This window comes from Macrotis lagotis, chromosome 5, assembly GCF_037893015.1.
Source record: "Macrotis lagotis isolate mMagLag1 chromosome 5, bilby.v1.9.chrom.fasta, whole genome shotgun sequence".
Lineage (NCBI taxonomy): Eukaryota > Metazoa > Chordata > Mammalia > Peramelemorphia > Peramelidae > Macrotis > Macrotis lagotis.
The window spans coordinates 213,266,100-213,292,688 of NC_133662.1; the positions used below are offsets into that span (position 1 = coordinate 213,266,100).

Genomic DNA, 26,589 nt, shown 5'->3' on the forward strand with positions numbered 1-26,589 from the left:
TCTCATCCTATCCCAAAGCCCATAATTGGAAGATGAAGGGTTTTTCTTAACAAACAATCAAAAAGCTAGTGGATTGTGTAGAGTACTTGGAGAAGAAAAAAGTGTAAGAAGACTGAAAAGATAGGAGAGGGGAAGCTTGTAAAGTTTTTTAGTGCCAACAAATGGGAAGTGGCTTAACAAATTATTATATATGAAGGTAACGGAATAGGACTGAAAAGATGACAAGGGGAAAAACTAAGGGAAATCCGGGAAGACTAGCATGGATGACACAGAGTCAAGCGAGTAGAATTAGAACTTTTGTAGACAATGACTACAGGCACTGTAAAGGACTTAAGAAAGTGGATTGACACAATGATGACCATTACCTCAGAAGACTGATAGTTATTCATGAATCCATCTTAGCAGAGAGGTGATAGATAAGGAGACAAAACGAGATATATGTTTTCACAATCAATCTGAGGTTTCTTTTATGTGATTTTGCTTACTTATTCTAGGAAAAAGCTTTTGGTTTTCTTACTATAAAAAAAAAAAAGGAAAAAAATGAAGCAATCATTAAGAAATAAACAGAAGAGGCGGCTAGGTGGAGCAGTGGATAAAGCACCAGCCTTGGAGTCAGGAGTACCTGGGTTCAAATCCGGTCTCAGATACTTAATAATTACCTAGCCGTGTGGCCTTGGGCAAGCCACTTAACCCCATTTGTCTTGCAAAAGAAAAAGAAATAAACAGAAAAGAGCCCAGGAATGTTTTCCAGGACACAGATAAGAAGAGCAAAGTTAGAACTACAGTGTTAAATTTTAATTATAAACATAAAAAGGGTAGATATAGTTTTTAAAAACCACAAGAATTCACATTTTTACATATATTTCTCTTTTTAACATATCAAAATTTTCATATTTAAGTTAATAAAATAAAAAGGGAAACAAAAAATAAAATCTCTTATAAATGTAATCTCTGCTTGAAGAACTCTAGGGATTTTATGTTTCAATCTGAGGTTTATAAAGCTCTTCATTTTTCTTTTTTGACCCAGGCCTATGATTTCTTTGTTGTAAAACACTCCCACTGTGGAAGCCACCTCTGTGTTGCAGATTGATTATTCATTTAGCACTTGCTCTGAAATGGTTTCAAGGAGTTGCCTGGAATATGGCTGGCTCATGATCACAAAACTAACATGTGTTACAGACAGGACTTGAAGTCACATTTTCCTGACTCTAAGGCTAAGCCTCCATCCACTCAAACTGTGAATATATCTCAGCATATTTTGTCTGAAATAAATAGCCTATGTATAACTTTGGGATAGGATGAGAAAGAACCTGTTTCTCTGGAAAATAATTAAGCCAAGGACATCAGGTTCTTTGTAGATGGCTTTCTCAACAAAGGCCAGCTTTAAAAGGGTCAGTAAGATATCACTCACAGGAAAACTCTAGGTCCCTAAAAAAGTAACATCCCCTCTCCCACTTGGGTTCTTTTGTCATTGGGGTCTCTGTCTTCACTTTCAACTATTTCCTGTGAATGTTTTGTTCCCAGCATAGACCAATGGTTGTTGATAGGCATTTTGGCTGTAAACATATCAGTTTTAACGATCTGACTGTTTTAGTGCCAGCTGATGAAAAATGGTCTTGTGCTCCTGGAAGAGCTTCAGCAATCCATTATGCAACACTCACTGATATTTTTCCTACAATTTTGCCACCAAACCTGCTCTGTTTGCCCACCACATTTGCAGCAACATCTAGGGTTGGATCATGGTTCAAGAGAGAGTCAGGAAAAGCCTCCTGAGGCCAGGTCTTTGTGTAACATTTCCAGGGGTTCAGTTGTATTCCTGGCTCCTTCACCTAACAAAGTGAGAGGTGCCTTGTTAGAAGATTCAAGATGATGAGTCAGAATCGGCAGAATCCAGTTCTTGTCCCAACTTTGCCAGCAACTTATTATATGACCTTGGGTAAGTCGCTTCTCTCTGGGACTCAGTTTTCTCATTTATAAAATAATGGGGATCTCTGAGGTCCCTTTAGGTGAAGTTTCCCTTTTCCACCAGACTATCAAGAGTTAAAGGTCAAATTAAACAGAATTTATAACAGTAATAGCTAAAGGGAACCTTGCAAGTTTTGTAGACCAACACCCTTAATTTACAGATAAGATTTATGGAGTGTGGAGGCAGATTTCTTTAAAGAGGAAAATATTTACACAGAACTACCACCTCACTATGAAAGGAGATAATTATTGGCAGTTAGAAGGGCCAGGATAGAAAGCCAGGACTCAATCTTATGTTTCTAGCACCTTGTTCACTCTACAGAAGGAAAGTCAGTGAAGGCTAGGCTCTCTCTCTCTCTCTCTCTCTCTCTCTCTCTCTCTCTCTCTCTCTCTCTCCCCCTCCTCTCCTGCCTCCACAGCTCAGGGATACTTTGAATTTAAACAAAGCAGCTAGGCCTAAAGAGAGGATGGACTTCTTTGGTTTCTAGGCTAGCTGAATAACCCAAGAAAGCCTACTAACTCATAGAAATGGACCGGGGCAGGATCATCTCATCACCCCCCCCCTTTTGCCCTATTTTGCCACACTTTATATAGAAAGATTCTAAGTCCTGGTGAGGTTAATAATTGAAGGACATGATGATGTTTGTCCTTCCTTCTCAAAAAAGACCATGTCATCAGGGAGATGATGCTGTGACATGTTTTTGAATTGGATTTGAGTGAGGGGGGCTGTGCTAAGTCACCAGCCTCACTCCCCTGGGAGCCATCTGGATCCAGTGGCCAGAATCAGGATGACTGAAAATGACCCTGGAGGCAATCAGGGTTAGGTGAAATGGCCAAGATCACACAGCTAGCAAGAGTCAAGTATCTGAGACTGGATTTGAACTCAAGGTCAGTGCTCTACTCATCTAATACTGAATTGGGAATTAGAAGGATCAAATCCTGGGTTTGAGACTGACCAGAAATATGACCATATAAAAATAATTTAACTCTCTAGGACTAAGATTCCTATTATATCAAATAAGGCAAAAGGGAGAAAAAGGAAGCCTGAGGAGATGACTTTTAATATCTCTTGCAACTCTAAATCTTATGGTACTGCCCTCATCCATATCTCTTCTATGAGTCAGCTAGCCAATACCAGAGATTGAGGGCCTCCTACCTATAGGGTTTAGAAACACTGAGGAAGGAAAGACTAGTTATCTGTCCTCAGAGACCACCCTACCCCAGGTTACCTGATGCCTCTGAATATGACATGGCACTTACAAGGAAAATACAAATAAAAACACATCTCTAAGAGTAGGTTTCTCCTCAACTTCTTTAGAAAGTTTCTGAAGACATCTAAAGACTCTGAGCCAAGAGTACAATGAAAAGTGTGATGATCTGAAGGGATGAAAACTGTCAAAGTATGGATTTTAAAGATTGCAATGATTTCTTTCTTCAACCCTCCTCCTTCTCCCCTCCCTTTCCCCCAACACACACATATAACTCCTCCTTGTTTTTCCCTTCAAGATTCTCTGGATAATAGTAACACTATGTACTCAAAGCTTATTTCATTTAGAACTCTCAGGCTCTTTACAAGCCTTCAAGATTCCTATCACCTTTCTTAGATTTAGGGAAAACTGAAACTCAGAAAAGGAAATTACTTTGCCAAGAATTTAAGGAGGTAGGGTAGAGAAGATATGTGGTTGTTGATATCTGCAGGAGACCTATTAAATTGCTATTCTCTCAGACCAGAAAGGCTGTGTTGACCCCTAGTAGTAAGTTCTATTTGTAGTTTGAAAAGGCATGAGATCATTCTGGATGCTAAGGAACTCTTCTCTCACTGTTGCAGAATGGGACAGATGCTAGGAATGAAGAAACTTAACTCTTTCTCCCAGGAAGAGGATGGGGTCTGCTAAGGCAGAAGTCAAAGCAGAATCTAAGGGCTCTAAGGACTAGGGATAGAGTGGGGAGAGGGGAGATGTGTTGTTGGTTAGGCAGAGATCTGAGAAACAATGCGGACAGTCTTTCTCCCTGCTCCAGTCTGGTGAAACTAGTAAGAGAGCTAGGGAGAGGGCAAAAGGAGCCTGAAATGGTTAATAGTTTGTTGAAAAACAGGGAGACTCCCTCCTCCAGAGGCCCAGCTGGCTGCAGAGCTGTGAGCCCAGGCTCCAACGGGTGATGCAATGCAGGCCCGCCCTACACAAGCAAGGGCATTGAAGGCTAGGCTTCCTCTTTCTCTTAGCTCAGCCAAGGGACGATGGACTTCTTTGGGTTCTAGGCTAGTTGGATGACCTAAGAGAGTCTGCTAACTCATAGAAATGGACCAAGGCAGCATCATATGATTCAGAGCTGGAAGAATCATTAAAGATCATCTCATCAACCCCTCTTTGCCCTGCTTTGTCTCACTTTATAGAGGAAGAACTTGAGTCCTAGTGAGGTTAATAACTGTTGAATTATTACTCTACTTTCTCCTTACCACCCCTTCACCTGTTCTGTACTCAGGTTAAACTTTGATCCCCCTTACCCCTTTCTATGGTGGGTCACTGTGATCACCACTCACCACTCCTTTTTGGTGAGCTAACCCAAAATAAATTACCAAAAGGCTACCTGTCTTATTTCATTAAGAAAAAAAAGATACCTACTGAGATATCCCATAATCCTTGCCAACTCTTGTCTACTTCAATTCCTGTAAGGTAGGTGTGTAATTCCTGTTCTAATACTGGGTGTAGGTGTGTGTGTGAGAGAGAGCAACAGAGAGGCGTTTCTCAGCTCCCAGGTATCCTGGCACGACCTGCTCAGATGAACTGCTCTTCCCTAGTCTTGAGAGAAAAATAGCTGGACAAGAGTGTTAGGAAGACAGAAGTTCAAAAAACCTCTTGGCAACTCCAGAAGATTTGGCAAGCCTCAAATGAACCTGGAAATATCTAACTCCCAGATTTCCCTCATCACTCAACACTGATAAAGTGTCATGGACATTGAGGGTGAAATAGTTTCCCTGGCAAAAGTAGATTTAGGAGCTGATAGGTATTAATCACAAGAGAAAAAGCTTGGAAGGTTATCTGACCTGCTGCATGGGAATTTAGGTCTCTGGATTTCCTTTTGGAGGTTGGGCAGAGGTCTGATCAGCAGCTAAGCTTTAAGACAGGCTTTATAACTTCCACCTTGGCTCAGAAATTCAAACTTTCTTTCTCTCTTCTCCTAAACACACACACACACATACACACACACACACACACACACACACACATCCATACCCCTCTGTTCCTAGAAAAGTATAAAAAATAGGATAATAAATGGTAAAAAAAAAGATTTCCTTGAAGATAATTTGTTGCACTATATGTCATCCCGATAGCTTATCAGTCATTATTTATTAGGTTGCAATGCTTAGAATTTAACATATTTGTCTTTATCTATCTTACCAGTCTTTAATTATAAATACCAAAGTCATACAAAGTTTGATGTATGCATATATATGTTTATAAAAAGAGATCTTTGATAAAGCACAGGAAAAAAAAAGACATTTGAGAAGGCAGTTGATAGGCTACTGTCTGGCCACATTCTGCCGGGGTTTTTGGACTTAACCAAGGCCTGGGAAAGGAGCAGATGTTCCCAGCTGGGGCAGCTCCAGGCCCTGAGGCAAAAAAAGTCCAATCTCAGTGCAAACAAACATTTAACACCAGCAATAAAAGGTCTTGCTGTCTCTACATCTTCACATGTATTCCGGGAACCCAGACCCAGGCAGTTAAACCTGTGCCAATAACCAATCCCTGTGTTCCAATACCATAGCAACAGCCCTACTCTCTTCAAAGCCTTAGGTTTTCCAGCCTAGTCACAGAGTCTGACTAATGACATTTCTCCATAGGAAGAAGCAGTATGAGATGGCAGAGTGGTTATCTTATCAAGGAGCTTTGAGACAGGCAATTGTTATTGAATCAAAGTCAAGTCCAATTCTTCATGATCCCTCTTGGGGTTTTCTTGGCAAAGATACTGGAGTGGTCTGCCATTTCCTCTCCATTTATTTGACAGGTGAAGCAACTGAGGCAAACTGAGTTAAGTGATTTGCCCAGCGTCACACAACTAGTAAATGTCTATAGTTGGACTTGAACTCAGGTCCTCCTGACTCCAGAGCCAGTGCTCTATCTACTGTACCATCTAGCTCCAGGTTCTAATCCTGCTTTTGAAACCAGTAGTATCAGTGGGTAAGTCACATTTTTATCAGGTTAAAGCAGTCTTTGAAGGCTTAGAGTGTCTCCCACATTGGTGGTTCCCCACACTGATGAAAATATAGGTTTGAGTTCACAAAGATAATGGGGAATTCCCTATGGCAATCTACCAATGAAGAGTAACAGGATTCTTTTGAGATCTACTTCCCCATAAGTGCTTCTACTACTTTTCCTCTTCTCTGCAATCTGGCTCATCAGTGAATTGAAAACTACTCTCTCCAAAGTTACTAATGTTCTCTTAATTGCTTACTTTAATGGCCTTTTTTCAGTCCACATCATTCTTGTTCTCTCTGCAGACATTAACACTGTTGATCACCTTCTTCTCCTCAAAACTCTCTTTTCTCTGGGTTTTTCATGATGCTGATCTTTCCTGATTTTCCTCCTTTGCTGGATCTTCCTCATGGTCATGCCTGCTAACCATGAGTATCTCCCAAGGCTCTGTTTTAGATCCTTTCCTCTTCTCCCTCTACACTATTTCATCTGATGAGCTCATTGGTTCCCATGGGTTCAGTTATCACCTCTATTTTGATGATTCTGAAAATTATTTATCCAGCCCTAACCTCTCTGCTGACCTCTAGTCTAGCATCTCCAAGCGCCTCTTGGATGTCTCCAAATGAACATCCTGTACATTTTAAACTAAACAAGTCCAAAGTTGAACTCATTAACATTCAATTCTTCCCAGCTTTCTATTAAGATGACTACCATCTTCCCCAGTTGCTCATGCTCACTCTTTCATCTCCCTTCATTCCTCATATCTTATCTTGCAGGTCTTGTTGGGTTATCTTTTTAACACATCTCATGTATGTCCCCTTCTCTTCAATGACAATTCAGGTCCTTATTATTTCACACATTATCCCCAAAGCCTTCTGATTGGTATTCCTGTTTCAAGTTCTCCTTCTATAAAAAAAAAAAACCTTTATGGGGAGGCTAGGTGGTGTAGTGGATAAAGCACCAGCCCTGGAGTCAGGAGTACCTGGGTTCAAATCCAGTCTCAGACACTTAATAATTACCTAGCTGTGTGGCCTTAGGCAAGCCACTTAACCCCGTTTGCCTTACAAAAACCTAAAAAAAAACAAGTTCTTCTATTCCCACTGCAGTGTATCCTCTATGAGCTATCAAAATGGTTGAGCAGCTAGGTAGTGCAGTGGATAGAGCATTGGCCTTGGAGTTAAGAGAACAGGAGTTCAAACGCAGCCTCTGACACTAGCTGTGTGACTTAACCCTGATGGCCTCATATTCAGGACCATCTCCAATCTTCCTGATTCATATCTGGTCATTGGACCAAGATAGCTCTGGAGGAGAAAGTGAGATTGGTGACTTAGCACAGCAGCCACTCACTTAAATCCAATTCATATGCTTGTCATGGCATCATTTTCTCCAATATCATGGTTTTCTTTGAGAATGAAGGACACATATCATCATTATCAAATAGATCTTCCTAAAATTCAGATCCAACCACACCATGCTCACCTACTCCAATTCAATCAACTACAGTAATTCCCTATTATCCTCAGTATCAGATATAAAATTCTCTATTTGTTTTCTAAAGTCATTCCTAACCTGCCCCCTTTCTCCCTTTCCATTCTTCTTATACCTTATTCCCTTCATATACTCTAAGACATAGTGACATTGGCCTCCTTCCTGTATCTCAGAAAATATACCCTTCTCCCAACTTTGCATTTTCACTGTCTGCCTTATCTGTAATTCTCTCCATCATTTCTATCTGCTGTTTTTCCTAACTTCTTTTAAGTTCTATCGAAAATCCCACCTTTTACATGGAGTCTTTTTACAAATCCCTCTACATAAACAAATTCCTAATGCCTTTCATCTGAGAATACTTCCTACTTGTCCTCTAATATCTTGTTTGCATAAAATTATTTACATATCATCTTCCCCAATAGATCATGAACTCTTGAGAGCAAAGACTTTTTTACTTTCTTTGTATCTCCACCACTTAGCACATGATATTTTTTTATTTGATTTGACAATGGTATTAAGGAGTTACCTGGGATACTTAAAGGTTAAGTGACTTGCCACTATGTGTCAGAGATGAGATTTGAACCCTAGTCTTTCTGTCTGCTCACATGATCTTTACCTGATCAATATTGGAGGGAGTTGCAGGAAGAAGAGAGAAAGGAAGAGAAAACTCTTTCCCCCAAAAAAGGGTTAATTCCCTCCTGGAAGTTGTTTAACCACTTGACTGACCAATTGATGGGTCAAGTGATTCTAACTCAACTTGCTGTGTTACAGTCTCAGACATGTGCTTGAGTCTTCAGGCAGTTACAAGAAATTTCTTTCATGTCTCATCTGTCTTTATCTAAAGGTCCCAAATCCCTGGGATTCTTTCACATTTATTAGGGGCTTAGTCACACCTAGATTTTGTTTGATTCCATTACTTGGAATGAAAGTGGAAACTTTCACTTTCATAATATTCTTTCTTCCATGCCACACAGATTTCTTTTGAATCATGAGAATCACATGTAATCTGGTTATTAAACCTTTAATACTTGCTGTGTCCAAAAGGTGATGTCTTATATAACAGAGTACTCTTTCCTAAGTCATAGTCCTATTTTACCAAATGGATTTGAAAGCGCTCCCCTGACTTGTCCACAATGACGTCTAACTTCCCACTGCCTCACTAGAATGGGTCTTAGTAAGAGATGAATTAGGGACATGGAAAGTAGAAGTAATGAATTGAGTCAAGTGGAAGAAGGGAGAGTAAGAGAATTGGAAATTGAAGGCAGTAAGAAAATGAGAACTTCCCCATCAACTGTGGAATGGCTAAACAGGTTGTGGTACATGGATGTAATGAAATAAGAAATGATCAGCAGGTGGAATTCAGAAAAACCTGGAAAGACTTGGATGAACTGATGCTGATTGAAGTGAGCTTAATCAGGAGAATATTTTGTATGGTAACCACAATTGTGTAATGGTCAACTACGATAGACTTAGCTCTTCTCAGCAATACAATGTATGATCCAAGACAATTCCCAAAGACTCATGATGGAAAATGCTATCCATATCCAGAGAAAGAATTATTGGAGTCTGAATGCAGTGTAAAGCATACTTTTTTTTTACTTTTTTTGTTCTTTTTTTCCCACTAACTTTTCTATTTTGTTCTTATTCTTCTTTCATGACAAGACTAATGTAGAAATATGTTTAACATGATTATACATATATAACATATATCCAATTGCTTGCAGTCTTGGAAGGGTAGAGGGAAAGGAGGAAAAGAGAAAAATTTGGAACCCAAAATCTTATAAAAATGAATATTGAAAACTATCTTTACATGTAATTGAAGAAAATAAAACATTATTAATTGGGAAGAAAAAAGAAAAAAAGGCATATAAGGGAATTAACACCTGTATTTTAATTTCTTCTTCTAGAAAGCAAATATTTAGTGGAAGACTGAGAGAAATACTGCTTATGGATTTTTTGTTATGCCAGTCATTCATAATTATTTAGTTTTTATCCTGCATATTTCCTATTATATCTTAATAGTTTTACACCCATTATCATGAGCAAGGTTCTCTAAAATGTAGGCTGTTCCCTTGACCCATGCCACCATATCCTCCAATCTCCCATTTCCAGGGTATAAGTTAAGACTAATCTTTTTTCTAATACTATTTATTTTTTGTTATATTTTAAGATCTGAGTTGACTCCTTCCCTCCTTCCCTCCCAACCAAACATTTGAGGTCAATATTTGATACAGATAGCTAGATGGATAGATGAATAGATAGAGATATAGTTATAGATATAGATTTAGGACTATAAAATATCAGTTTTTTCTTTAGAGGTAGATACATTTTCCTTCAAGTTAAGTCCTTTATAGTTGATTTGAATGTTCATTTTATTCAGATTACTTTAGTCATTCAAATTCATTCTTTGAACAATATTTCTTGATTCTTCTTGGTTCACTCTGTTATTGCCTATACTTGTAACAGGACAGCCTAGGAACTGGTCGTGGAGTATGTGCATGTGTTCTGACTGCAATTCCTACATGGACTTCAGAGCATGTGGAGCTATGACTATTTACAGATGTCCTTACTATATCACATGGAAAAAAAATCACACTTTTGATTGAGAATTGGACAGGTATTCAAAAGATACCGAATGACTAAACTGTGTCCTCTTTCCTCCCCAACTGGTGATAAGGTGAGATGTACTGTAAGCCTCTGGGTAGGGAAAGAAGACTTAGACTTTCATTTCTCCCAAGTGGTCATGGATTTGGTTCTCTTTGCTTTGCTACTTTGACTTTGTCCATTCTTGGTCTTAGATCAAGAGAGATAAGACTAGGTTGCAACAAATTGGGAGACTTGAGGCCACAGATTGAGATTTTGGTCCAAATGACAAACTTGAACCCACAGAGAAATAGATTAAAGACAAGGAACAGCTACAAAATCATTCATTGACTATACCACATTCAGAAATTAATTTGGTGGGGTTAATGTTTTTCATGATTTTGAATCCTAGTCCATACTCCCCAGCTTCCCGGCGACTGAGGCTGTGCAAGGGAGACTTCACAAGCATTAAGAGGAAATGCTTGCATTTCTGTTCTGGTTGTATATTCTCAGTAAATATCCCTTTGTAAAATTGATATTAATTAGCTAAAGGAAACTAGGACACTAGGTGGTTAAAATGAGTTCCATACCATTTGAGTTTGAGTTGGTAGCATTAGAGAAGTCTCCCCCTCCCCCAACCCTTCAGAGTTATTCTTAGAACCCTGAGGGAGATATATAACTTTGTTCAGTGTTCTGGTTCCTCGGTGAGAGCTTAGATAAGGATCCCTGGAGCTTACATTGGCTACATGCTGTTAGACATACTTGATGCTTTGTTAGTTTTGCTGAACTGTTCTTTTCCCCTTTTTAAAAAAAAATCCTTGTAAAGGGAATGAGAAGGGGGAAGAAAGTATTCAGAAATCAAGCTGCTATAAAAACAAAATATAGCAATAAAATTAAGATAGAAAAAAATAAAGTAGCAACTTAAGTTGGGACTGTCAGAGCAGATAATGGTTGGAGGAAAACAGGGGCATAGGGGGATAGAGAGGGAGAGTGTATCTAAGAGGTTTATATATTCAGTCCAAGGATACTGCTACTGTATCTGTTTCTATGGTTACTACCTAGTCACCCCAGGCTCATTTGATTCCCTCCCACAGAATAAATCCTAGAACTGGTATGGTGAATAGTCAATGGAATTGAGGGAGCTTCAAAAAGTTTATCTATTACGGGTAGGTAGTGACTTATACTAGCATTTATTTTCAGTGGGACTGAAATGACTACAGAGAACTGGGGTCCATAGGGAAGCCTTTTCTTAGATGTTCAGTCATGGAAAGAACTGAACTTAGAAGACTAACCTTTGAATTCTGGGACTGCTACTGAATGCTTTTGTGACCTGAAACAAGTGACGTCATTTCTCTGATTGAACCTTGGTTTTCTCATTTGCAAAATGGGGATAGCAATTATTACATTCCTCCATTGGGTGCTATTCCAATGCTTCGTGGTAGAGGAAAGGTGAGCCTGAGTTCTTGAAGGCAATGATAGCAGAGGGCAAACACAGATAAGTCTTACAAAAAACTGGAAAGATTTAGAGCACAGGTCTGGCAGTGAACCATATATCTGTCATCTGAAGACAACCAAAATATGTTTATAAAGGCTTTTCATTAGGCTGACCTCAGAATGATGGATTTTTTTGCCCATGGCAGCTCTTGAAATAGATCCAAAAGAGCAATGAAGGGTTGAAATCTATAATGGTGAATGGAATGCTCACAATCAGTGAAGGGAATTCCCATACTTATAAGAGACTGAAGGAAGCATTACCTGCACAATTGACCTGACAGGATTATCATGAACCAAGTATTTTATAAGCTGCAAAATGCCTATTACAAATATAAAAAGTTCCTTTCTCCTCCTATTCCTCCTTTTGACCCTTCTCCTATTCTTTCTTTTTCTTCTCATTCTTCCTTTCTTGTATTTCCTCCTCTTTTTATTCCTCCCCTCTGATTTACATAAAAATGTTCTAGTTGGAATGTAGCTAGATGGTTAAATGGATTGAGTGCCAAGTCTGAAGTCAGGAAGACTCATCTTCCTGAATTCAAATCCAGCCTCAGACACTTACTAATTGTGTGACCCTGGGCAAATATCTTTGTCTGCCTTAGTTTTTTTCTTCTGTAAAACGGGGGTAATAATAACCTGCAACCTAACTACTCCTCTCAAGAATCAAGGTTGAGATTTTGGTCTATTTTATGTATCTTTTTTAGGTCTTGATGCTCAAACTATGATGTCTTTGGAGGCAGGAGTACAGTTCAAATATTTGACTGCCAGCCCAGCAACAGAGCCCTGAAAAACCAGAATTCTGGGACACAGTCCAAGGTGATGTTGCACTTAGAAACTAGAGAAACTAAATTAATCTGTGAATTTAATCTCCCTTCCCAGAAATTAAGATGGTGCAAGGTGATTATGTCCTCCAGGTATTGGAAGATAGGGAATAATAGTACCTTTGTTCTTGTTATATCTTTGAAGGAAATATTCCTTGGTAAAAACCAATCTGATTGTTAAGTAATTAATAGAACTGGGGTATAAGGGATCTCTAAGATTGGGAAAACACAATTGATAAGGGCTAGATTCTAGTGGAAGATACTAGAGGCCCTTTAGGAATCTCAATAGCATGCCAGGCTTGGAGTTAGTAAGACTCATCTTCCTGAGTTCAAATTTGTACCCAGACACTTGCTGTATCTTGGGTAAGTTACTTAACCCTTTTGCCTCAGTTTCCTCATCTGTCAAATGAGCTGGAGAAGAAAATAGAAAATTACTCCAGTATCTTTGCCAAGAAAATTCCAAATGAGGTCATGAAAAGTTGGACATGACAGAAACAACTGAACAACACTTTCACATATGTTTGACAGGGCTAGCTATGCTTCTTTTACTAAAGTCTCTTGGTTTTTATACTTCTAAATAAAATGTTGTTATATTTTTTAAAAGTAAACACTATTCTTAGTTATCAGTCTTATTAAAAAAACGGGGGGGGGGAGTCTAATTTGGTCTGCCCATTTTCTACCTGTTCTATCTAGCTTTTGGATCTTAACTCTGATATACAGTATGTTAGATGTCTCTCCAAGTTTTGTGTCATCTGCAACTTTGATAAGCATGCTATTTATGTCTGAATTTGAATGAAGAGGATCTGGGTTCAAATTTCAGCTCTACTACTTAACTGCCTGCATGATCTTGGGTAAGTCCCTTAAACTGAGCCTCAGTTTTCTCATCTGTAAAATGAGAGATTTGGACTATATGACTTCTAATATCCTTTCCAGTTCTATGATCATTGTTTAATTATTTCACCAAGAAATAATGTGAGACCTTGATGAAGGGACCTGTAGGGTGGGAGGAAATCTCCTGAGCAAAAGTAAATTTAACAAACTTAGCAAAGCCTAGGGAAATCACAAATGATCATACATATTCTACCTACATTGCAGCCACACTGGCATAGTTGCACATATATTTCATTCCTCTGTTCCCCATTCCTGGAATGCCCTCCCTCCTTGTTGCAGCTCATGGAATCCCTCATTCCTTTAGAGTCTCAGTTTAGATATCACTTCCTACAAAAGACAATTCACTTCTGACCAAGCCTACAAGAGGTTACTCCAAAGGGACATCCCTCACCGATTGAAATAACCTTTGGAAGAAGGACTTGAGGAGATAAGGATAGAGAAAAGCAAAGCATGAAGTGGTGAATGACATCAGGAACCCTTTGGAGCTACAGACATAAAAAACTCCAATCTTGTCCCTGGACTTTAGTGCTTGCAACTCTAGGGACTACAGAGAGTAACCTCCCTGGCTGAGATCATTCTCTTTCTCTTTGGTTGAGTTGAAGTGTTTTATCCAGATCCCACTTAACCTCTGGTTTCTGTTTACTGCTTTTCATGAATAAAAGATTTACTTTCTATTCCCTATTCATGGTGATCATTTGTACATGTAGTCTTCAGTGGAAAGGAGATAAAATAGTGATATTAAACTATCAATCTTTTGAGAACAATCAAAGTGGATACCTAGGTCCCCCCAAGGTATCAAACCCCTAGATTTAAAAATATCTGTATTGTGTTGGATAAATATAATCTTAACCCAATAAATTATAAGCAAGGTATAGAGTAAACATACAGGCAAGGTCTTCTTTCTGCTTTCTTCAAAGGCAGAAATCAGTGTCTTTTGGAGAGAGGTGAGCCAGATACCAGGTCAGATAGTTATCCATGTCACATCTGAATGAGTCATTTTTATATATTTAGACAACCTATTGAAACTATATAATTTTATTTGTTTTAAAGCATGTTTTATTATTAACATTTTTATGCAACATGTGTGGTTATATAACCTATATCATTTGTATATAACAAATACATTATATATTTTATAAAGCATATGTATAAAATGTATAATGTATAACATATAAAATATAAAAATATTGACACATTTATACATTTATACACCTAATTCCCTCAGCTGCTGATGCCTTTTCCTTCCCTATCATTGACTATTTATACTGTAAGTGTCCTATAGGGCAGCTATTTCACCAAGAAATAATATGAGACCTGTCGAAGGGACCCATAGGGTGGGTGAAGTCTCTTGGGCAGATGTTAATTTAACAAACTTGGCAAAGCCTGGGTGAGTCACAAATGTTTATACATATACATATACTATCTATATTGCAACCACACAGGCATAGTTGCACATATATTTTATTCCTCTCCTGGAATGGATAAAATCAGTGGATAAAGTGCTAGACCTGATGTCAAACTCATCTACCTGAATTTAAATTTGACCTCAAAATATTTACTACCTACATGACCATGGGCAAACAGTAAACCCTGATTGCCTCAGTTTTCTTATCTGTCAAATGAGCTGGAGAAGGAAATGACAACCCACTCTATTTGTTAAGAAAACCCCAGAATGAGATCACAAAGGGTTGAAAAATGGCTGAATAACAATAAATTTCCTATCTGTCTTTATCTGTGGATATTTTGCATACCTGCAGTAGAATACATGTACTGTCTCACTCTAGTGTTTATAGTTCAAGTTCCTTACACATTGTAGGCGTTTAAAAAATGTTGATTGATTGCTTGGTGGAAGAAGTGGTTGGTCACTACTCTGCCAGCATTTCAATTCAATTCAATAAACATTTATTAAGTAAACTGTGGTAGGCACTAAGAATACAAAGATGAAAAATGATACAGTACCTTCCTTCAAATATTTAAATTCTATGTTTGGGGAAAAAGAATATGACTTGTACAAAGAGAAGCCTGAAACAAGATAAGGAATGATAGGCACAAAAAAAGGTATCTAAACCAAATAATTCAGGAAAATATGAATAAGGAGAAATCATGTTGACCTAGAGACATCAGGTAGGTTACAAGAAAGTGGAGGAAGATATACTTATCTTTGAAAAAGAAAACAGAATCACACCAAGTCAAAGGATCCTAGATTTAGACCTCAAATGGATCTTAGAGACTATGAAGTCTAACTCCTTCATTCTGTAGATGAGGAAACTGATGTACAGAGAGAAGAAGAGATCTTGCTCTGATCAATGGACATAGATTTCACATGTAAAGTACAATAACTAATTTTAATAAGAAATCTAAAATCTAAAACTGATGATTCTTAGCATTTTTCCTGTATCCAGTATATCCTTTTCACCAGTGTGTCATTTTTTATCTGTTGGCAGCACTTTGTCTGGGCTGCTTCATAATCTCAAGTTGGGTACAAGAAAGAGAAATAATCTCAGGGTTCACATGTGTGCCATATAATACCACCTTTCTAAAACTAACTTACAAGCCCCCACTGCTGTGCTTCCCATTAACTAGTCCATGATAAATTATTCAGTAGGTCAACTAGCAAATTCTAAGCTACTTAATGTCCTTTTCCCTAAAGACAGAGACTCAGCCTACAACTTGAGGATGTTTCTCTAGTTTCCCCCTCAGGGTCTTAACTCTAAATTCTGTCATTTTTCTAACAGGAGTTGAGAGAATAGAGTCTTTCCATTCAACAATATTTCCTGATTCAGGAATGTGTCCCCTCAGTGAAAGACTTTAATTTATAGTGACCATCCTGTATCTTGCCATTTCTTTCTCGTATGTCTCTTTGTCACTAACCTATTTCAGGATCTCATTAGATCTTGCCTGGATTCCATGCCTCATGTTTCTTCTCAATCCAATTCATCCTCCATACAGTTGCCAAAATGGTTTTTCTGACCCCCATGCCTAGAAGGTTCTTTCTCCTCAAAACTGCCTCTTGTAGAGCTGGCTAGGTGGTGTAGTGGATAAAGCACCGGCCCTGGAGTCAGGAGTACCTGGGTTCAAATCCAGTCTCAGACACTTAATAATTACCTAGCTGTGTGGCCTTGGGCAAGACACTTAACCCCGTTTGTCTTGCAAAAATCTAAAAAAAAAAAAAAACTGCCTCTTGGAGACCCTAACTCCTTTCAAGGCTCAGTTTAAGTTACCTCTCCTACAAAGATTTTTTTTTTGCTAAAACATTGGTCTATTCCCTGCTCAGTAAACACAAGTGACTCCAATTACCTATACATGACTGTATGGTTGTTTAGAGAAGACTTGTACCTCTGGTATGAGGGCTGCTGAGCCCTTTTCAAGGCTATCTTCCATCTTTGGTGTCCACCTGATATCCAAGCTCACCTGTAACTCCAAGGAACTTTACCATGTGCAGCAATTACAACCTGGTAAACCATTTCACCAGACAGGCTAAACCAGATTGAAGATAAGGATTGGTGAGTTAAGGGGGTTTCTACCCAAGCATGTGAAGACTTCTCCCAGCAGAATGGATGAATAACAATTTGTTCTAACATCTATGAGGGCAATTGAAGCAGGCACTGTGGAGTTCTTAGAGCTTGGTTAGACATGCAAGATGCCAAGGTCATCCACTGTTTCTGGGCCATTACCAGTCTTCCAGACTCTTGCCTTGCTGCTATACTTTCATGACTCTTGAAAGAGAGATTGAGGTTGATGACTTCTGACAACTCTGACTCACTTAAATCCAGTATAAGTACAAGTTCAAAGATATCACTCATATCACTTTACTATTTTTTACCTACCTCTAAGGCCTATAGCAGCAGACAAGTGACAAAGCATCAGGTGCAGATTTACTGAGAGCTCTAGTCACAACCGTGCATATAGATGGGCCAGGCCATAGGGTTGTCTTCTTCTAAACTGAAACAGCAGTGGGATTCAGCAGCCCATGGTGTCTGAGCAACATTTTTGAATGTTGCTCACTTCTTGTCATGAGGAAGGGACTGGAAAAGGTACCCCAAAATAGCTACTTCACCTAATCCTAGCCTGCTTACTGTTGCAAGTAGGGATCCCATTCTCTAGTCAAATCACATAAAAATGTTCAAAAATGCTTATGAACAACATCAAATCCAGTAGACTGGAAAGATGAACAGCTCTTGTGAGAGAGCTCAGCAGGAGTCATATCCAAATAGCAAACCCTGAGTTCAAGGTTGGCAAATGAAGACCAGTTTACCAGAGCTGAATACAGATTTTTCTGGAGTGGTCACTGTGATGGCTGAGAAACTGGCATGAGTTTCACAATCAAAACTAATCTAGTCAACAAGCTTGCTTGCTTCCCCAAAATAGTGAATGACAAGCTCATGATAATGTGATCTCCATTTGCAGGAAAACATCACACCATCATTACTTCCATCTTGGTGAACCCTGATGAGATCAAAGAAAAATTTTATGAAGATTTCAACACCCTCATCACCAATGTGCCAAAAGAAGACAAACTTGTAATTCTGTGTGACTTTAATGCCAGAGAAGGCAAAGACTATCAGATATGACAGGGAGTCCTTAGGAGGAATAAAGTCAGAAACAGCCACAGCAATGTTCACTTACCCCTGAAGACTTGTGCATATCATGACGTTTTCATTACCAACACTGCCTTCCATTTACCTAAATAAATTTTCATGGATGTACCCTTGTAGCAAACATTAATATTTAACATACTATGTATTTTTAATAAGAAGAAACAGATAAGATCTTAGAATGAGGAAGGTTGTATGTAGCACAGAATGATAGCAGAACAAGGGCTTATCCTCTCCAAGACAATGAAACATTAATGCACTGTTGGGAGGAGTTGTGAAATGATTCAAATATTCTGTAGAGTAGTTTGGAACTATGTGCAATGTCCTGTAAGACCATGACCACCCTTTGAGTTTGCAATGTCACTGCCAGGTCTATATTCCAGAAGGGATGAAAAACAGGAAGGAAAAATACTTCTATGCATAAGGATAACTATAGCAACTTTTTTCTGGTGGCAAGTTGAGGGGATGCCTATCTGCTGGGGAATGACTGAACATTTTATGGAATGTGATTATGATGGAACATTATTCCGCTGTAAGAAATGATGAACAGGATGCTCTCAGTAAAACCTAGAAATATTTACAAGAGCAAATGCCATGGGAAATTTGTTATATACAAATAGCAATGTTGCAGGATGATTACCTGTGAATGACTTTCCTTTTCTCAGGAATGCTATGACCCAAGACATCTCTGAAGGACTTATTTTACCACAAGACCCAAATACCAATACCATTCATTCTCAAAAACAGGGTTGATGGTGTCTGAATATGGATTGAAGCATTAAAAAAGCATCCCTAAGGTAAAACAACTACCAGAAGACTTAATATCTACAAATTAGAATAATTTTCTGAATGAGAACAGCTTGTAGCTAATTTGGAGGGAAAGTTTAGCTAACACATGTGGACAACAATAGAGCAGAAAAGGAGTGGGAAGCTTTCAGAAATTTGGTGTACTGTACTACATTTACTTAATTAGGTCAGATCACTTGCAAACATCAAAATTGGTTTGATGAAAATGAAGGGGAAGTTCAGAAGCTGCTAAATGAAAACAATTAAGAGCTCAAAGAGTTTGCCAGAAGGACAGTTCATCTGTATCTAAAGAGGCAGCAACTCCATCAAAGTTCAAGTGGAGCTTAGAGAGATGTAGGATTCTTGGCTCAGTAAGAAGGCAGATGAAATTCAGTTTAACACTGATAGTAACAATTCAAAATTATTTTATATTGCACTAAAGACAATTTATGAATCAAAGACCTATGGTGCATCTCAACTACTTAGTGCTGATGGAGCCACATTGATTAGTGATAAGGACATGATCCTGGTGAGATAGATTGAACACTTCCATAATGTTCTCAACAGACTATCATCAATCAATGATGAAGCCATTGACTGTAAACCTCAGGTTGAAATCAATTCCTCCCTAGCCCCACTTCCAACTAAATATGAGATTTTGAATGCCATTAGTTTCTTCTAGCATGACAAAGTACCTAGTACCAATTCTATTCTCATTGAGATTTATAAGGCATACAATCCACTGCTTCTACAAAAGTTGACTGAAATTTTCTGGGTTATATGACAAGAAGAGGTTATCCCCCAGGAGTTCAACAATGCCTCCATTGTACATAACTATAAAGGTCCTGTGAAAATCAAGAGTATCTTAGTCATTGCTAGAAATATTCTTTCCAGAGTCCTCCTTAATAGACTGATCCTTCACCTGAAATATGTTCATCTATCTAAGAGCCAGTATGGCTTCAAAAGGGTCAAGCAAAGGTTGTTATGCTATTTGTTACCTGAAGCTCTAGGAGAAATGCCAGGAGCAGAACAAAGATCTGTATACAATGTTTATATTGAAATGAAAAATCATGACAAAATTTGGCTGCCCAGAAAAGTTCGTTATGACACCATGCTTACCTGGGTTCTGAATAATGGACAATGTTTCCACGCTTTCCTGATCATCTGTGGAATGAAGTAGGGCATGCTTTTTAGCATGGTGCTTTCAACCATGTCAGACACTTTCAACAAAGCATCAGTGTTAGCTATCACACTGATGGTAAATTGTTTAACTTGAGAAGGTTACAAGCCAAGACTAAAGTGGAAGGAGAGTCAGTGGGTGACTTTTCATTCTAGATTATTGTGTTCTCAATACAAACTCTGAGACTGAGATGCAACAAAGCATGGATTAATTCTCTACAGCTTATGCTAATTTTCACCTAACAATTAGCACCAAAAAAACCAGAGGTTTTCCACCTGCCAATCCCACAGTATCCATATGGAACCATCAATTACAGCAAATGGAGAAATTTTGAATGCTGTGGATAAGTTAATTTGTCAGTATAGTTTCCAGGAACGTGCAAACAGAGGATCAGCATTTAGGAGACTCTGAAGAAAAATATGGGAGAGAATAGATATTAAACTGCTCAGCAAACTAAAAGTCTATAGAACTTTTGTGCTGACTTTATTGTTGTATGCCTGTGAAACCTAGACAATATACCAGAGCCATGCCAGGAAACTGAATCACTTCTATTTGAATTGCCTTAGGAAGATTCTGAAAATCATCTAGAAAGAAAAAGTACCAACCCTTTCTTGAGCTTAAATGGCAAACTTTCAAACCCTACTGCAGAGAGCTCAAGTCCAATGGATTGGCCATGTTGTTTGAATGCCAAACATCTGTTTGTCAAAAAGACTTTTACAGAAAACTCACTAAAGGCAAGTGATCAGAAGTAATACAAGGACACTCAATATCTCTCTGAAGAACTTTGAAAATGATTGTGAGGGGGTAGCTAGGTAGTGCAGTGGATAGAACTGGCCCTGGAATCAGTAGAAATTGAGTTCAAATTCAACCTCAGACATTTAATAATTACCTAGTTATGTGACCTTCAGCAAATCACTTAAACCCTTTGCCTTGGAAAAAAAAACAAAAAAAGAGAGGAAAGAATTATTGTGAGATGTAGGGTCACTGGCAAAGAACCACCCAGCATGGCCTGTCTTCATCAAAGCAGGTGTTGTGCTCCATGAACAAAACAGAATTGCAGAAGTTCAAAAAAAAATGTGAAATGCACAAATTTAAACATCTCCACTCCAAATGTTCATATGGACAATTGGTGCCCAACCTGAGACAGGGCTTTTTGAGATTTTAGTGGTCTGATTAGCCACAGCTGGACACACAGTACCTTGACCCTGAGTGGGATAAAGTCTGAGATTTCTTCAGTAGAATATTACAGATTAGAAAATAGGTGAACTAGGTGCCCCTCCTCCCTTGACAAAGTAACTTCTGGGATATTGGTGAAGAGTCAACTGACCCCATTTTATCTGTTGAAGTCTATATGTCCATTCAATTCCTGGGGTTGGAGGGACAATCCCGTTTCAGTTTGAATCATATGCTCTTTTCCTTAGATTAATTTATGCATGTAATTATGAAGACCACATTCCTCATTAATGAGGATGGGTCAGTGGGGGTAGGGATTGAGTTAGGATAAATGTGATTCTTGGGTCTTTTGCTTTTGCCTCAAGTCTCTCTAATTAATTGGGTTCTATTCCTGGAGAAAGGAATCAAACTTTTTCTTCATACCTTGAGAGATCTCTGAAATTTATTTAAGTGGCATTTGTCCCACACAACCCCAATACAGTGATGTCATTTTGGTTCTCTTTGAGAATGAAGAACAAACATTACCCCCTAGAACAAGGGTTCTTATACTTTGTGTAACAGACCCCTTTGGTAATCTGGTAAAATCTATGCATTCCTCAATATATTGTTTTAAATGCATAAAATAAAATACCTAGCCTTACAAAGACAATCAATTATATTGAAATACGGTAATAAATTTTATTTTTCAAAAGCAAGTCCACAAAACCCAGGTTAAGAATCCTACTCATAGGATTTAATATAAAATCCTTCATTTGGCATTTAAAGCTCCTCACACACTGGACCTTATTTTTCCATTCTCCTTACAATTGACTTTCCTCCCCATATTCCTTCTTCTAATCATACTGGCCTTACACACTATAATCCTTTCCATGACTCTGCACTGGCTGTCTCTCATTTTTGGAATGTTCTCTCTCCTAATCTCTGTTTTGTAGGATGTCTGGCTTACTTTAAGACCTAACTGAAGGTTGTTTAAATAGGTGACTGGGACTGCTTGAGGAGCATTCTGGGAAGGAGAAGGCTGAAGACAAGAACTGAAGAATCTGGCAACAATGGCTATATTCTCCATCCTAAGGGTGAGAAACCAGTAAAGCAACCCGTTTCCTCCCCAGAGTTTGCATCCAAAAAATGCTGGATGATTGACATCCAAGTAAATAGAAATGGAAGGCACTAAGTCATATATAATGATCCCTGCATGCTTTATATTGACTTAGTAAATCACAAATGAACTAGGTTCTATTGTATTTTTATTTATTTTGTTAACTATTTCTCATTTACATTTTAATGTGGTTCAGCAGCATCACTTGAGTTTTGCAAGCAGAGTGTAGATACTTTCAATTTGTACTAAATCTGCTTTGAGTGAGATGATCCCTCAAAGAAATATCCTCTTTCCTATAGGAGGAAAAGGTATGGATGAATTGGCGCTGTCACCTGAGCAATAAAAAGTAGTAACATCACTAGTGGCTATAGTTACCCTATCTTTTCAGATCCTCTCCCTCCCTGCATTGAGTATTCTTCTGGTCAATCCTCTCTTTTTTCTGTTCTGATAGTTGTTTAAGAAACAACAACAGCACACTATTTTAATGTGCTAACCTTGGATTTGGGGTTATTTGAGGAACACTGATAGTAGGAAGGGAAAGAGGGAGAGAGGGATACAGAAAGAGTTGAGAGAGAGAGAGAGAGAGAGAGAGAGAGAAGAGAGACTGGGCTGGAATCAACACAACAGACCCATTCAAGAATCATTCTGGAAGGCATACCCTTGGAACCAAAGTAACCAGGGCAACTAGTCTCCAGAACAACATCATTAGCATCTCATCGTTTTAAAAATAGAAGCAAGAGAATTATTACTAAAGATCTGAGAGAATGATTTATCATATACCCCTAGTTAGAATAGGATCCCAATCATGAGAACAGAAATATGGACAGAGAAGGATTTTGAGGCATTTTTTCTAAGACTTCCTCTACCTCTGGCACTCAACCCTAGTTACCAAAAGTGATGCCTGTGAGCCTCATTCTCTTACTCTTCATTTATTTCCTATCTATTGATTTATGGATATATTGTCTCTCTCATTAAAATGTAAACTCTTTGAGGACAAGGACTGTTTGTTTTTTTAAATTTTGCCTTTTTTGGTGTTTCCAAAGCTTAACACAGTGCCAAGCATATAATAAGGGCTGGCTAATTCTTGTTGATTGACTTATTCTCCTGTTGTCTTATGAAGATATAGGACAGGGAGAAGGTATAGAAGCAATTCAGGCAATGCAGGCAAAGTCATTGTCTCTCCTGGCTTACAATAATTTATCAGATGTAGAATAATTTGCTCATATCTGAAAGAGACTGAATAGGGAATAAAATGATCAGCTAGCATCTGAAAAGGACTGATCTTTTATAAAATATAGATGACAAGCAAATTAAATTATCTGAATATCTCAGTGCCTCTCTTCCTTTTAACTTAAAATATGACAATGTGCTGAAATCTGAAAGGGATACATACATTTGTTTCATGTAGCAATTTATCTTTTTCTGTGCTATAGACTCCTCTTGCAAACTGATGAGACCAAGGGGACCCCTTCTCAGAATAAATTTTTATATAATTATGTATTTATGTAATTAAATCCTAAATTTCTGTTGGAACTGTTCACAGTGAATCAGAAGGAACGATCCAGGGACACCCTGGAGGGCTCTCTTAAGAACTCTTGAATTGATCATAGGAGACATGGGCACAGGACCTCCCAGGAGGACATGCCCTCATCAGAGAGGGTGCTGTGCTCTAGAAGCAAGGCAGAATGGAAGCAGCTCAAAGGAAATGTGACATATGCAAGTTTAGAGTAACTATCCCAGGTGTTTATATGGACTATTTGTGCCCGAGCTGTGGTGGAGCATCCTGAGCTAGTACTGGCCTTATCATCCACGGTTTGGACACACTGCAATTTATCTCTAACAGCGATGTCATTCTTGATCTTCTTTAATAAGGAAGGACAAGAACCAACCAGTCCCCTATATGTTGCATAAAAAAGTGAAAATGACATGAAAAATGAAAGGACAAAACTGGTTGCACGGAAAGACTTATACTGCACTGATCAGCTTCTCTTTCCTCTTAAGGGATCTGTTCACTCTTCTTAGTTCTGATTCATTCTTTATGTTACTTTTTTTTAATTATTAAACTTGAGCAACTGTCCATGTTGGATCCATAAGACAATTTGAAGGGTCTTAAAGGACTGAATTGCAAGACATCTGAAAAATGAAAGCATCTTGAATTTTTGGCAAAAATCACAAGTCTTTTATTACCAAAAATAGGTATCTGGGGGAAGCTAGGTGATGCAGTGGATAGAGCACCAGTGCTGGAGTCAGGAGGACCTGAGTTCAAATCCTTTCTCAGACATTTAATAATTACCTAGCTGTGTGGCAAGCCACTTAACCCTATTTACCTTGCAAAAACATCTAAAAAATAGTATCTGAGGAAATATCAATAACTACTGACCTGCCTACTTTCTCATTTCTGAAAATTAATAATAATAATAGCATATATAGTGCTTTAAGGATGGCAAAGTATTTTACAAATATTAGCTCATTTTTATCCTCTCAGCAATCCTTGGTGGTAGGAACTTTTATTCCCATTTTACTGTTAAAGAACCTGAGGTCAAGAGGGGTTAAGTGGTCACACAGCTAGTAAGTATCTGAGTATGGATTTGAACCAAAGTTATCCCAACTGTAGGTCCACTTTGACTAGAATGTCAAAATTCATGAAGCTGTGTCATATGAAAGAAAAAGAACATGAGTTATCATGGTTTCATGGGAAGTCTAGAGGGATGGGTAATTCAGATATGGGAGGGAATAAATATTTATTAAGAGCCTACCATATACCAGACATCGTGTTAAGCACTTTGAAAATATGATCCCATTTGATCCTCACAACAATCCTGGAGAGTAAGTGCTATTGCTACCTTCATTTTATAGTTGAGGGAAATGAGGTAGAATGACTTACCCAGGATTATACAGTTAGTATATGTCTTTAAGGTCAATTTTGAATTCAAGATGTTTGTATCCAGATGCTTAGATATATCCGTCCTAGATTCTTCTCTGCTGGTTTACATAGTTCAAGTTGGATCATAGAATCACAAAGGTAGAGTTGGCCTTTTGGGCAACCATTCCTAGGTTCCAGCTTCTGTATAGCCATTGAAATATGAGATTGTTTATCTTGTTTTTTTAATCTTTCTTTTCAGAAGTATTGAATATTGGTAGATGGTGTGTGTGTGTGTGTGTGTGTGCATTTGTGTGTGCACACATGTGTGTGTGTGTGTGTGTGTGTGTGTGTGTGTATGTTTGTGAGGGGCATATAATCAGCCATTCCCCAGTGTCCACAGAAATAGCTGGAAGGACCCTGAGTGTGGGAGTGTTGGTGTAACAGTGACAGGTTGGTCTCCTAGCTCCTCTCTCAAGACACTCCATCCATCACTTATCAGACTGATGAATTCCTTTGATCCTTTGATGTAGCTTGGTGGGGTGGATTGCAACCACCCGTGTCCTCCATAGGCCACTGACCTCCAGGAATGTCCCAGCATCAGAACCTGCCAAAGCCCTTATAGAAGGTAAGGTCTATCTTTAATTCTGTCAGCTTACATTTCCCCTAAAGAAAGGATTGTTAGTTCTCCATGGTCCATCCGTTTTTCTCTTCTGAAATGACAGGCACACTTTAAGGATGCCTCTAGGTCAGCTCCCACCATGGCCTTCCCCAGTGTTTAACAGACTAGGAGGTACTCAGGTCCTAACTCTGAAGACTTCTCCCCCACTTCTCTTTTCCTGGCTTTGTTATGCATATTGCTCCATGGTGATTGATTGCCTATCCTAAACTTGAATGAAAGTTGGCAAGAGTGAAAAGGAAGCTGGATCTCTGCCAGGGATTAGAATAAAGGCTTCCAGTAAAAGAAAATATATGTAAAAATACTATATGTAGAATCTATCATTGTTATTATTATTATATGAGACCTCAACAATTATTCCAACCTTCTTTTCTTATGAATTGTAGAAATTAAAGCAGTAAAAATTGATATGGTAACATGCCAAAGTCACCCAAATACTAATCAGCAAAACTGGGGTTTGAACCTAGGTCTTTTGACTGCAGGACCAATGCTATAGGTATAACTGCTTTTCTTGGGGCTGTAATGTCTCTTATAATTCCACCTCTATGTCCTCGCTTGTTACTATTGCTGCCCTTAATGGTTTGGACTCAGCTCAGATTTTCAAGATTAGAGTGACCCTTTATGAATGACATACTTTTCTCTGGTGCAATTCCTTACTAAGGAGAGTTATTCTGGTAACTGAAAAAATGGGTGAGAAAATTTAATTTAATTTAATTCAATCAATATTTAAATGCCTCTCAGAGGCAAAGTCCTATACTGGGCCTGAGGGCATGAAAATAGATCTCACA

The 26,589-nt window shown here is 38.5% G+C and overlaps 1 long non-coding RNA gene across 1 annotated transcript; it reads left to right on the plus strand.

Moving 5' to 3' along the window:
• Positions 1-1,712: 1,712 nt before the first annotated feature.
• Positions 1,713-25,956, plus strand: LOC141488361 (uncharacterized). The gene is made up of 4 exons (XR_012468657.1): positions 1,713-1,936; positions 12,425-12,536; positions 22,144-22,239; positions 25,656-25,956. It is a non-coding gene; the product is annotated as an uncharacterized LOC141488361 (long non-coding RNA).
• The last annotated feature ends 633 nt before the right edge of the window (positions 25,957-26,589 follow it).